We start from the raw sequence: 10,306 nt of genomic DNA on the forward strand, positions 1-10,306 counted from the left end.
CCCAGGTATCTAGCTGAGCCACGCCTAGCAATCATCACATCATCGATTCTGATGGTTGGGTCTCTATTGAGCTTACCCTTTAGTAACATGTACAAGGACTTCCTAGGCGCTACCTTTAATTTGGAGCGACCACACCATGTCTGCAAGAGCCCAACAGCTACCCTTGCACGCTCTTCTATTGTAGCTCTACTGTTCCCTTCCACAAGTATGACTAGATCGTCCGCGTAGGCCACGGCACCCAGGACTGAAGCATCCCCCTGCAAGATATTCAACAGCGGTTCCATGGTAATGTCCCAAAAAACCGGACCAAATACTGATCCCTGGGGACACCCCCGAGATATCCTCTTGGTCACCACAGTCCCCGGAGCCGCAATCCTTGCCAGTCTGTCATTACAGTAGGCCTCCAGACAACGATACAGCAACCCAGGACACTCCATCTCCCGCAAGCGGGAGAAGAGTGCGGGCCACCACAAGTTGTCGAAGGCCCCTGAAATATCCACCATAATACCCAGAACATACTTCGTACTGGCTGAGTGGACAATCCGAGAAACCTCGTTGATCGCGTCCTGAGTGGAGCGACCCTTCCGGAATCCGAACTGCCGATCACTCATGCCATACAAAGTCCTGTGGCTCAAAAGTCTGTCAGTAAGTAACTTCTCAAAGGTCTTTCCAAGTACATCCAAGAGACAGATCGGTCTATAAGACTTGGGTAATTGAGGGTCCTTGTCAGGGCCCTTCTTGATAATAACTACATCGGCAATCTTCCACCTGGTTGGATAGACTCCATGGTGTAAACACACATTGAAAACTTTAGCCAGATCTGGAGCCAACTGGGGTGCTAGATACTGCAAAATCTCGGCCGGTACCTTGTCAGGACCAGGCGCTTTCCTCTGTGCAAATGTGTGAAGTGCAGCCACCACCTCCTCTACAGAGAAGGGGTAAACGTGCACTTCATTCACATATGGCTCCAACAATGCTTGTCGTGTTCTTCGCTGCTCCTCCGTATCCTCTTCTTCAACATCATCTGGTAGCAAAACGTTCAGCAGTACATTAGCAGTTTCCTCCCACGTTGTAGTACACCGGCCATCTTCCAACCGCAAAGTTGACAGCATCCCTGGAGATCTGATCTTCTCTCTCACAAGCTTGTATGGAACCCCCCATGGGTCCAGACCGAGCTGCTCGTTAACGAAATTCTGCCATGATTGCCTCCTTGCCTGCTGAATAGCATGCTGGTATCTATCCTTCAGGCGGCGATACCTCCTCAAGTGAAACTGTCTCTCTTCATGCCCAAAACTCCTTTGATAGTTACTCCGCGCCCTCCTGACAGAGCGCTTGAGCGCGGTCAGTTCTGGGGACCACGGAGTAGCCTGCGTGCGAACATACCTCGCCACCCGGGGGACTGCTGCAGCAATAGCCGCCTCAATGGATGCCAGCAGATCGGCAACCACATCATCCACATTCTGTATTTCCGCCTCAGAGCCCAGCCCTGGAGGACGAAACTCCTGTGATAGTCGGTCCCAATCAGTTTTCCGGTAATTATACCTTTCCTCCCAATCGCCAGTATCTTCCACAACCTCAGTACAATACTCAAAAAATATACAATTATGGTCACTCACTGTGAGATTGTCAACAACTCTCCAGTCACAAACGTGCGGTGCCGAGCTCTGAGTTGCCAAAGTCACATCAATATTGGAAACAGCACCCGCCCTCCCTGAAAAGGTAGGTGGGTGTCCAGGTTGATTCATCACATCAAGATGCATTTGCATAATCAAGTTCTCGAGCTCGACACCCCGCTCATCCTGCTCCGCACTGTGCCACAGAGGAGACTTGGCGTTCGCATCCATACAGACTATTACAGACTTGCCTTGTAAAGTTCTGAGTATCCAGTCCAACTGGTCCAAAAATCCAGTTATATGCTGCCGAAATTGACAGTATACATTAACAATGAAAACTAAATTCGTCAACAAATTAAGTTGCACCACAATCACATGTTCATTACAAAATTGTGTTAAAACAGTGGTCTTGATCAGTTTATTCAGCACTACAACAGCAGTCATAGGATTCTCCCCTGAGGAAACCACTTGCGCGGATGCAGGAAATCCGGGAATCCGACCAGCACAGGAGGCCGGCTCTTGGATCACAAGAATATCCAGTAACTCTTCCTCCGCTATCTTTCTCAGCTCTTGCGCAACCAGATGGCTGCGCATAGCATTAATCTGCAGCAACCTGAATCGCCCCATTAGCCAGGGGGATAGAAAACATGAAGGCGGCTAGCAGGCCAAGGCTTCGAAAAATCCGAGACATTTCGTCCATACATCTTGACCATATCTCTGTAAATTTTCTCTATATCAAATTTCCGGCCCCTTCTAGCAAACACCTTCTCCACCAAAAGTTTTAGATCATCAGGTTGCGTTGGAATATTAGCAGCATGCAAATGAATGCAGTCAACATCCTCCAAGGCTGGGTAAGTAATATCTTCCCCACCCCTATGCTCTGTTCTAACAAGCTGCCTCAGTGCAACAGTTAACAATGCAGGCTCTTCAAGCCTTGACAATCGCAACTTGAGGTCGAAATTATCATAGGTGTCACCTGGACCAACTGCATTGTAAGATACACCGCCACCATCACTATTTACACATTTTACATCGGTAACATTCACAATATTTACATCTGAACCTTCACTACCACCACCACCTCCGACTTCAATAGGGACTAAAGACACACCATGTCGGTCTTGATTTGAGAAATCTTGGATCACAGACTCCTCCACACTGACACTCAATGGCCGACAAGTTAGCCGACCCATAGCTGCCTCCAAGTCGACCTCCGTCTGGACGCCGACCTCCACCATTAGACTGCCCGTGGAACCCCGAACGTCGTCGGAGCAGAGTAAAGAACCTGTGGACAGAGCCTTATAAATTAACCTACCCCTCTCTGCGTCCCTCTTTTCTTTACTAGGTGATTTTTTCTTTGGCGCCTTACGGGTCGCCATAATCTGTCCTCTGTACAATCCTGTCTAAGAACATTCGGTAGGTGGGGCAATCCTTCGGTCCTCCACACTTCCTACCACGTTTCTTACATGGTATGCACACAGGAGGTCTGTCCTTGTTAGGGCAGTCCCTCCTTTCATGCCCCACCAGCCCGCAGTGAGCACATACAGCCTGATCTTCACTACAATATTTGTTGGTATGATTTAAGTCTTGGCACTTGGTGCATCGTGGCACCGCCAAGTAATCCTTAATGTTTAGCGCAGAGTATCCTACATATAACCTCCCGATTCTTGTTAATGGCTTCCAAAGTTCAGGTGAAACCTCCACCACATGATGCACAGTCAGCTTCTCCCTCGGCCCTACTTTAAATCGCAACCTGAACTGACTGTCAAACTCCTCCCTCGTCATAGACACATCAAAATTCTGTGTATATATCGCATCCAACAGGCTGTCCGCATTCATATGAGTAGGAACATCATACAGGCACATCAAAGGCCTGCGTTTCCTTGGCGGTTCACACTTAACCTTCTCCATCAATTCTTGATTTGCCATTATTCTTTGACTATCTTCTTGTGTAGCTGTCTCAACAATTAGTACATTTTTAGCAGTCCTGACCGTATTAATTTTAATTTTGTCACGTTTGGGATTAATGCATTTTTCGAAAGCAGTCTTAACAGCACGTATATCCTCGCCTGCCTTTGGTTTAATAAATACAGTCGGGTATGTCTTTTTAATATTGTGCTCAATTGTTTCCCTTGCCGACGGTGCTTTAGCCACAGGGGCACTCGCAACCGCGGCATAAGACCGTGCCACTGCGGGCTGACCTCTGAGACGCTCATTCTCTTTCTCTAGTTCCAACAACCGACCCTCAAGTTGTGAGTGGGCCATTGCCCATCGAGCTACACAGTCCCTAATGTGATTAATCGCGTAGTTGCTGATCTTACCGTTTTTAACACTAGAATCCAGCAACTTCAAAAAGCGCGTGTGTCGCTCAGCGACAGTCAAATTCTCCTCGATCACCGAATCGCCCTCGAGCGCATTATCACTCTCTACATTTTCAGCCATATTGACGAATTAGAGAGTGAAAAATGGAGGCCCGTCTCTTTCCCCGGACCGGCCTCTCTGGCATGGGGGGAGGCTAAATGCAGCTCGCTCACCGGTCCCGCCCCTTGACCAAGAGCTTTCCACAACAGAGCTGCTAGGTTTAGCACGCCGTGGGTACAGCGCACTAGTCCTCTTCGACGGCTGCACCATCGAGGTTTTCACCCGCTCCCTTGCCGACGAATGCCACCCGCATTCCGGGAGAGCGGATTCACCCTCCGTCCTTCGCCCCCTACTAGGCCGAGTTCCCACCAAAGGCTAAAGACCCGGTCCTACTCAGGTGCCGGGCCGGTCCCCCAGACATTCAGGGGTTTGGACCCATCTAACCTAACCGGGGACATGTCACCACGCCCCGGCTTGGCGGATCATGCCCCGGATATCCAGGGGCAAGGCGGGTGACCTTCGCCGACTTGGGCCAGGTTCCCGCCGCGAAGAGTGCAGCCGCCGGAACCGGTGTGCAAGATGTTCAGCACACCGTCGCCCCCCTGCCCTTTAGTCGCCCGAAGGCTTAACAGCTCCACCACGAGAAGGCGGGCAGGGGCACTTGGGAAGGAGAGGCTGGCTGGTCGAGACGCATCCTTCCCCCGCTGCCTATTCCCAACCATGGACCTACGCAATTTGCAGGCCCACAGCATGAGACAGCCGGAGCTAGTAGATAGGGACAGCGGGAATCTCGTTAATCCATTCATGCGCGTCACTAATTAGATGACGAGGCATTTGGCTACCTTAAGAGAGTCATAGTTACTCCCGCCGTTTACCCGCGCTTGCTTGAATTTCTTCACGTTGACATTCAGAGCACTGGGCAGAAATCACATTGCGTCAACACCCGCTAGGGCCATCGCAATGCTTTGTTTTAATTAGACAGTCGGATTCCCCCAGTCCGTGCCAGTTCTGAGTTGATCGTTGAATGGCGGCCGAAGAGAATCCGCGCACCCGCGCGCCCCCGGAGGAGCACGCTAAGGCGGACGCGGCCTCGCAGCAAGGAAGATCCGTGGGAGGCCAAGGCACGGGACCGAGCTCGGATCCTGCACGCAGGTTGAAGCACCGGGGCGCGAACGCCGCGCAGGCGCGCGCATCCTGCACCGCCGGCCAGCACGAGGCCAACCAACGGCGAGAGCAGACCACGCCCGCGCTAAACGCCCGCACTTACCGGCACCCCTACGGCACTCACCTCGCCCAGGCCCGGCACGTTAGCGCTGACCCACTTCCCGACCAAGCCCGACACGCCCCGATCCTCAGAGCCAATCCTTATCCCGAAGTTACGGATCCAATTTGCCGACTTCCCTTACCTACATTATTCTATCGACTAGAGGCTCTTCACCTTGGAGACCTGCTGCGGATATGGGTACGAACCGGCGCGACACCTCCACGTGGCCCTCTCCCGGATTTTCAAGGTCCGAGGGGAAGATCGGGACACCGCCGCAACTGCGGTGCTCTTCGCGTTCCAAACCCTATCTCCCTGCTAGAGGATTCCAGGGAACTCGAACGCTCATGCAGAAAAGAAAACTCTTCCCCGATCTCCCGACGGCGTCTCCGGGTCCTTTTGGGTTACCCCGACGAGCATCTCTAAAAGAGGGGCCCGACTTATATCGGTTCCGCTGCCGGGTTCCGGAATAGGAACCGGATTCCCTTTCGCCCAACGGGGGCCAGCACAAAGTGCATCATGCTATGACGGCCCCCATCAACATCGGATTTCTCCTAGGGCTTAGGATCGACTGACTCGTGTGCAACGGCTGTTCACACGAAACCCTTCTCCGCGTCAGCCCTCCAGGGCCTCGCTGGAGTATTTGCTACTACCACCAAGATCTGCACCGACGGCGGCTCCAGGCAGGCTCACGCCCAGACCCTTCTGCGCCCACCGCCGCGACCCTCCTACTCGTCAGGGCTTCGCGGCCGGCCGCGAGGACCGGCCATGACTGCCAGACTGACGGCCGAGTATAGGCACGACGCTTCAGCGCCATCCATTTTCAGGGCTAGTTGCTTCGGCAGGTGAGTTGTTACACACTCCTTAGCGGATTCCGACTTCCATGGCCACCGTCCTGCTGTCTTAAGCAACCAACGCCTTTCATGGTTTCCCATGAGCGTCGATTCGGGCGCCTTAACTCGGCGTTTGGTTCATCCCACAGCGCCAGTTCTGCTTACCAAAAGTGGCCCACTTGGCACTCCGATCCGAGTCGTTTGCTCGCGGCTTCAGCATATCAAGCAAGCCGGAGATCTCACCCATTTAAAGTTTGAGAATAGGTTGAGGTCGTTTCGGCCCCAAGGCCTCTAATCATTCGCTTTACCGGATGAGACTCGTACGAGCACCAGCTATCCTGAGGGAAACTTCGGAGGGAACCAGCTACTAGATGGTTCGATTAGTCTTTCGCCCCTATACCCAGCTCCGACGATCGATTTGCACGTCAGAATCGCTACGGACCTCCATCAGGGTTTCCCCTGACTTCGTCCTGGCCAGGCATAGTTCACCATCTTTCGGGTCCCAACGTGTACGCTCTAGGTGCGCCTCACCTCGCAATGAGGACGAGACGCCCCGGGAGTGCGGAGGCCGCCGCCCCGTGAAGGGCGGGGAAGCCCCATCCTCCCTCGGCCCGCGCAAGGCGAGACCTTCACTTTCATTACGCCTTTAGGTTTCGTACAGCCCAATGACTCGCGCACATGTTAGACTCCTTGGTCCGTGTTTCAAGACGGGTCGTGAAATTGTCCAAAGCTGAAGCGCCGCTGACGGGAGCGATTATTCCGCCCGAGAGCATCCCGAGCCAACAGCGGCGCGGGTCCGGGGCCGGGCCAGGTAGGTCCGTCATCCGGGAAGAACCGCGCGCGCTTGCCGGGAGCCCGAGCGCCCAAAGGGGCGAATCGACTCCTCCAGATATACCGCCGAGCAGCCAGCCAGGACACCGGGGCTCTGCCCAACAGACGCGAACCGAGGCCCGCGGAAGGACAGGCTGCGCACCCGGGCCGTAGGCCGGCACCCAGCGGGTCGCGACGTCCTACTAGGGGAGAAGTGCGGCCCACCGCACACCGGAACGGCCCCACCCCGCGGCGAGTGGAAAGGCAACCGGACACGACCCCGCCGCGGATTGCTCCGCGCGGGCGGCCGGCCCCATCTGCCGAGGGCGGGGGCCAGTGGCCGGATGGGCGTGAATCTCACCCGTTCGACCTTTCGGACTTCTCACGTTTACCCCAGAACGGTTTCACGTACTTTTGAACTCTCTCTTCAAAGTTCTTTTCAACTTTCCCTCACGGTACTTGTTCGCTATCGGTCTCGTGGTCATATTTAGTCTCAGATGGAGTTTACCACCCACTTGGAGCTGCACTCTCAAGCAACCCGACTCGAAGGAGAGGTCCCGCCGACGCTCGCACCGGCCGCTACGGGCCTGGCACCCTCTACGGGCCGTGGCCTCATTCAAGTTGGACTTGGGCTCGGCGCGAGGCGTCGGGGTAGTGGACCCTCCCAAACACCACATGCCACGACAGGCGGCAGCCTGCGGGGTTCGGTGCTGGACTCTTCCCTGTTCGCTCGCCGCTACTGGGGGAATCCTTGTTAGTTTCTTTTCCTCCGCTTAGTAATATGCTTAAATTCAGACACTAGATCGCGTGTTGGTCGTTGTACGAGGTGTCGCACGGCCACACCGCCAGCCGGCTGTGCACGCTACCGAGAAAGTACCGGTATGCGAACCGCCAGGCGACGGGCGCGCATCGCACGTTTAAGGAGACGCGGCCGGCCCACACAGGCGACCACGACACTCCCACGTCTCCGAAGCGGACAAACGCCGCGCGCTTCATTATACGTAGCCGACCCTCAGCCAGACGTGGCCCGGGAACGGAATCCATGGACCGCAATGTGCGTTCGAAACGTCGATGTTCATTGTGTCCTGCAGTTCACATGTCGACGCGCAATTTGCTGCGTTCTTCATCGACCCACGAGCCGAGTGATCCACCGTCCTGGGGTGATCTTTTCCTTTTCAGTCTCCACTGTCTCTTTCAAGACAGTAGCATTTGCGGGACTGAGGCGTCTGACGGCCCCTGTTCCACTATTTTTTTTGTGTCCAACGGCCTCACAGCCGATGGGCGTCGTACGGCTCCACACCGGAGCGGACAGGCACTCGGGCGAACGTCATTCAAAACCGGCGCAGGCGGCCAGGTACCGCAGGCCAGCCGCTCCAGAGCTTCAGCGCTCGTACCACACAACAACAACAACCAACAACACTTCCGCTAGTTTTGAGAGGCACGCGTGGTTCCGCACGCGGCGCACGGCCACTGCCGTACAGGTAGCGTGTTGGCGCGACACGACACGCACATCGAAAGACATGCAGTCCTAGTCGGTAATGATCCTTCCGCAGGTTCACCTACGGAAACCTTGTTACGACTTTTACTTCCTCTAAATGATCAAGTTTGGTCATCTTTCGGTAGCATCGGCAACGACAGAGTCGATGCCGGCGTACCAGTCCGAAGACCTCACTAAATCATTCAATCGGTAGTAGCGACGGGCGGTGTGTACAAAGGGCAGGGACGTAATCAACGCGAGCTTATGACTCGCGCTTACTGGGAATTCCTCGTTCATGGGGAACAATTGCAAGCCCCAATCCCTAGCACGAAGGAGGTTCAGCGGGTTACCCCGACTTTCGGCCTAGAAGGACACGCTGATTCCTTCAGTGTAGCGCGCGTGCGGCCCAGAACATCTAAGGGCATCACAGACCTGTTATTGCTCAATCTCGTGCGGCTAGAAGCCGCCTGTCCCCTCTAAGAAGAAAAGTAATCGCTGGACAGCACGAAGGATGTCACGCGACTAGTTAGCAGGCTAGAGTCTCGTTCGTTATCGGAATTAACCAGACAAATCGCTCCACCAACTAAGAACGCCATGCACCACCACCCACCGAATCAAGAAAGAGCTATCAATTCTGTCAATCCTTCCGGTGTCCGGGCCTGGTGAGGTTTCCCGTGTTGAGTCAAATAAGCCGCAGGCTCCACTCCTGGTGGTGCCCTCCGTCAATTCCTTTAAGTTTCAGCTTTGCAACCATCAACTGCCCCCGGAACCCAAAAGCTTTGGTTTCCCGGAGGCTGCCCGCCGAGTCATCGGAGGAACTGCGGCGGATCGCTGGCTGGCATCGTTTATGGTTAGAACTGGGCGGTATCTGATCGCCTTCGAACCTCTAACTTTCGTTCTTGATTAATGAAAACATACTTGGCAAATGCTTTCGCTTCTGTTCGTCTTGCGACGATCCAAGAAATTTCACCTCTAACGTCGCAATACGAATGCCCCCGCCTGTCCCTATTAATCATTACCTCGGGTTCCGAAAACCAACAAAATAGAACCGAGGTCTATTCCATTATTCCATGCACACAGTATTCAGGCGGGCTTGCCTGCTTTAAGCACTCTAATTTGTTCAAAGTAAACGTGCCGGCCCACCGAGACACTCAACAAAGAGCACCCTGGTAGGATTTAAACGGGGGTCCGCCTCGGGACGCGAAAGCACCCCTTCGGCTCGCCCCACCGGCAGGACGTCCCACGATACATGCCAGTTAAACACCGACGGGCGGTGAACCAACAGCGTGGGACACAAATCCAACTACGAGCTTTTAACCGCAACAACTTTAATATACGCTATTGGAGCTGGAATTACCGCGGCTGCTGGCACCAGACTTGCCCTCCAATAGATACTCGTTAAAGGATTTAAAGTGTACTCATTCCGATTACGGGGCCTCGGATGAGTCCCGTATCGTTATTTTTTCGTCACTACCCCCCGTGCCGGGAGTGGGTAATTTGCGCGCCTGCTGCCTTCCTTGGATGTGGTAGCCGTTTCTCAGGCTCCCTCTCCGGAATCGAACCCTGATTCCCCGTTACCCGTTACAACCATGGTAGGCGCAGAACCTACCATCGACAGTTGATAAGCAGACATTTGAAAGATGCGTCGCCGGTACGAGGACCGTGCGATCAGCCCAAAGTTATTCAGAGTCACCAAGGAAACGGACCAGACAAGCCAATCCGATTGGTTTTGATCTAATAAAAGCGTCCCTTCCATCTCTGGTCGGACTCTGTTTGCATGTATTAGCTCTAGAATTACCACAGTTATCCAAGTAACGTGGGTTACGATCTAAGGAACCATAACTGATTTAATGAGCCATTCGCGGTTTCACCTTAATGCGGCTTGTACTGAGACATGCATGGCTTAATCTTTGAGGACAAGCATATGACTACTGGCAGGATCAACCAGGGG

The 10,306-nt window shown here is 54.0% G+C and overlaps 2 non-coding genes and 1 pseudogene across 2 annotated transcripts; all 3 read right to left on the reverse strand.

Annotated features, from left to right (window-relative positions):
* Nucleotides 1–4,719: 4,719 nt before the first annotated feature.
* LOC126325604 (large subunit ribosomal RNA) lies at nt 4,720–7,701 on the reverse strand (annotated as a pseudogene).
* A 183-nt stretch (nt 7,702–7,884) lies between these two features.
* LOC126325568 (5.8S ribosomal RNA) lies at nt 7,885–8,040 on the reverse strand. The gene has a single exon (XR_007560173.1). It is a non-coding gene; the product is annotated as a 5.8S ribosomal RNA (ribosomal RNA).
* A 374-nt stretch (nt 8,041–8,414) lies between these two features.
* Nucleotides 8,415–10,306, reverse strand: LOC126325589 (small subunit ribosomal RNA). The gene has a single exon (XR_007560194.1). It is a non-coding gene; the product is annotated as a small subunit ribosomal RNA (ribosomal RNA).

This window comes from Schistocerca gregaria, unplaced genomic scaffold (genome assembly GCF_023897955.1).
Source record: "Schistocerca gregaria isolate iqSchGreg1 unplaced genomic scaffold, iqSchGreg1.2 ptg000927l, whole genome shotgun sequence".
NCBI lineage: Eukaryota > Metazoa > Arthropoda > Insecta > Orthoptera > Acrididae > Schistocerca > Schistocerca gregaria.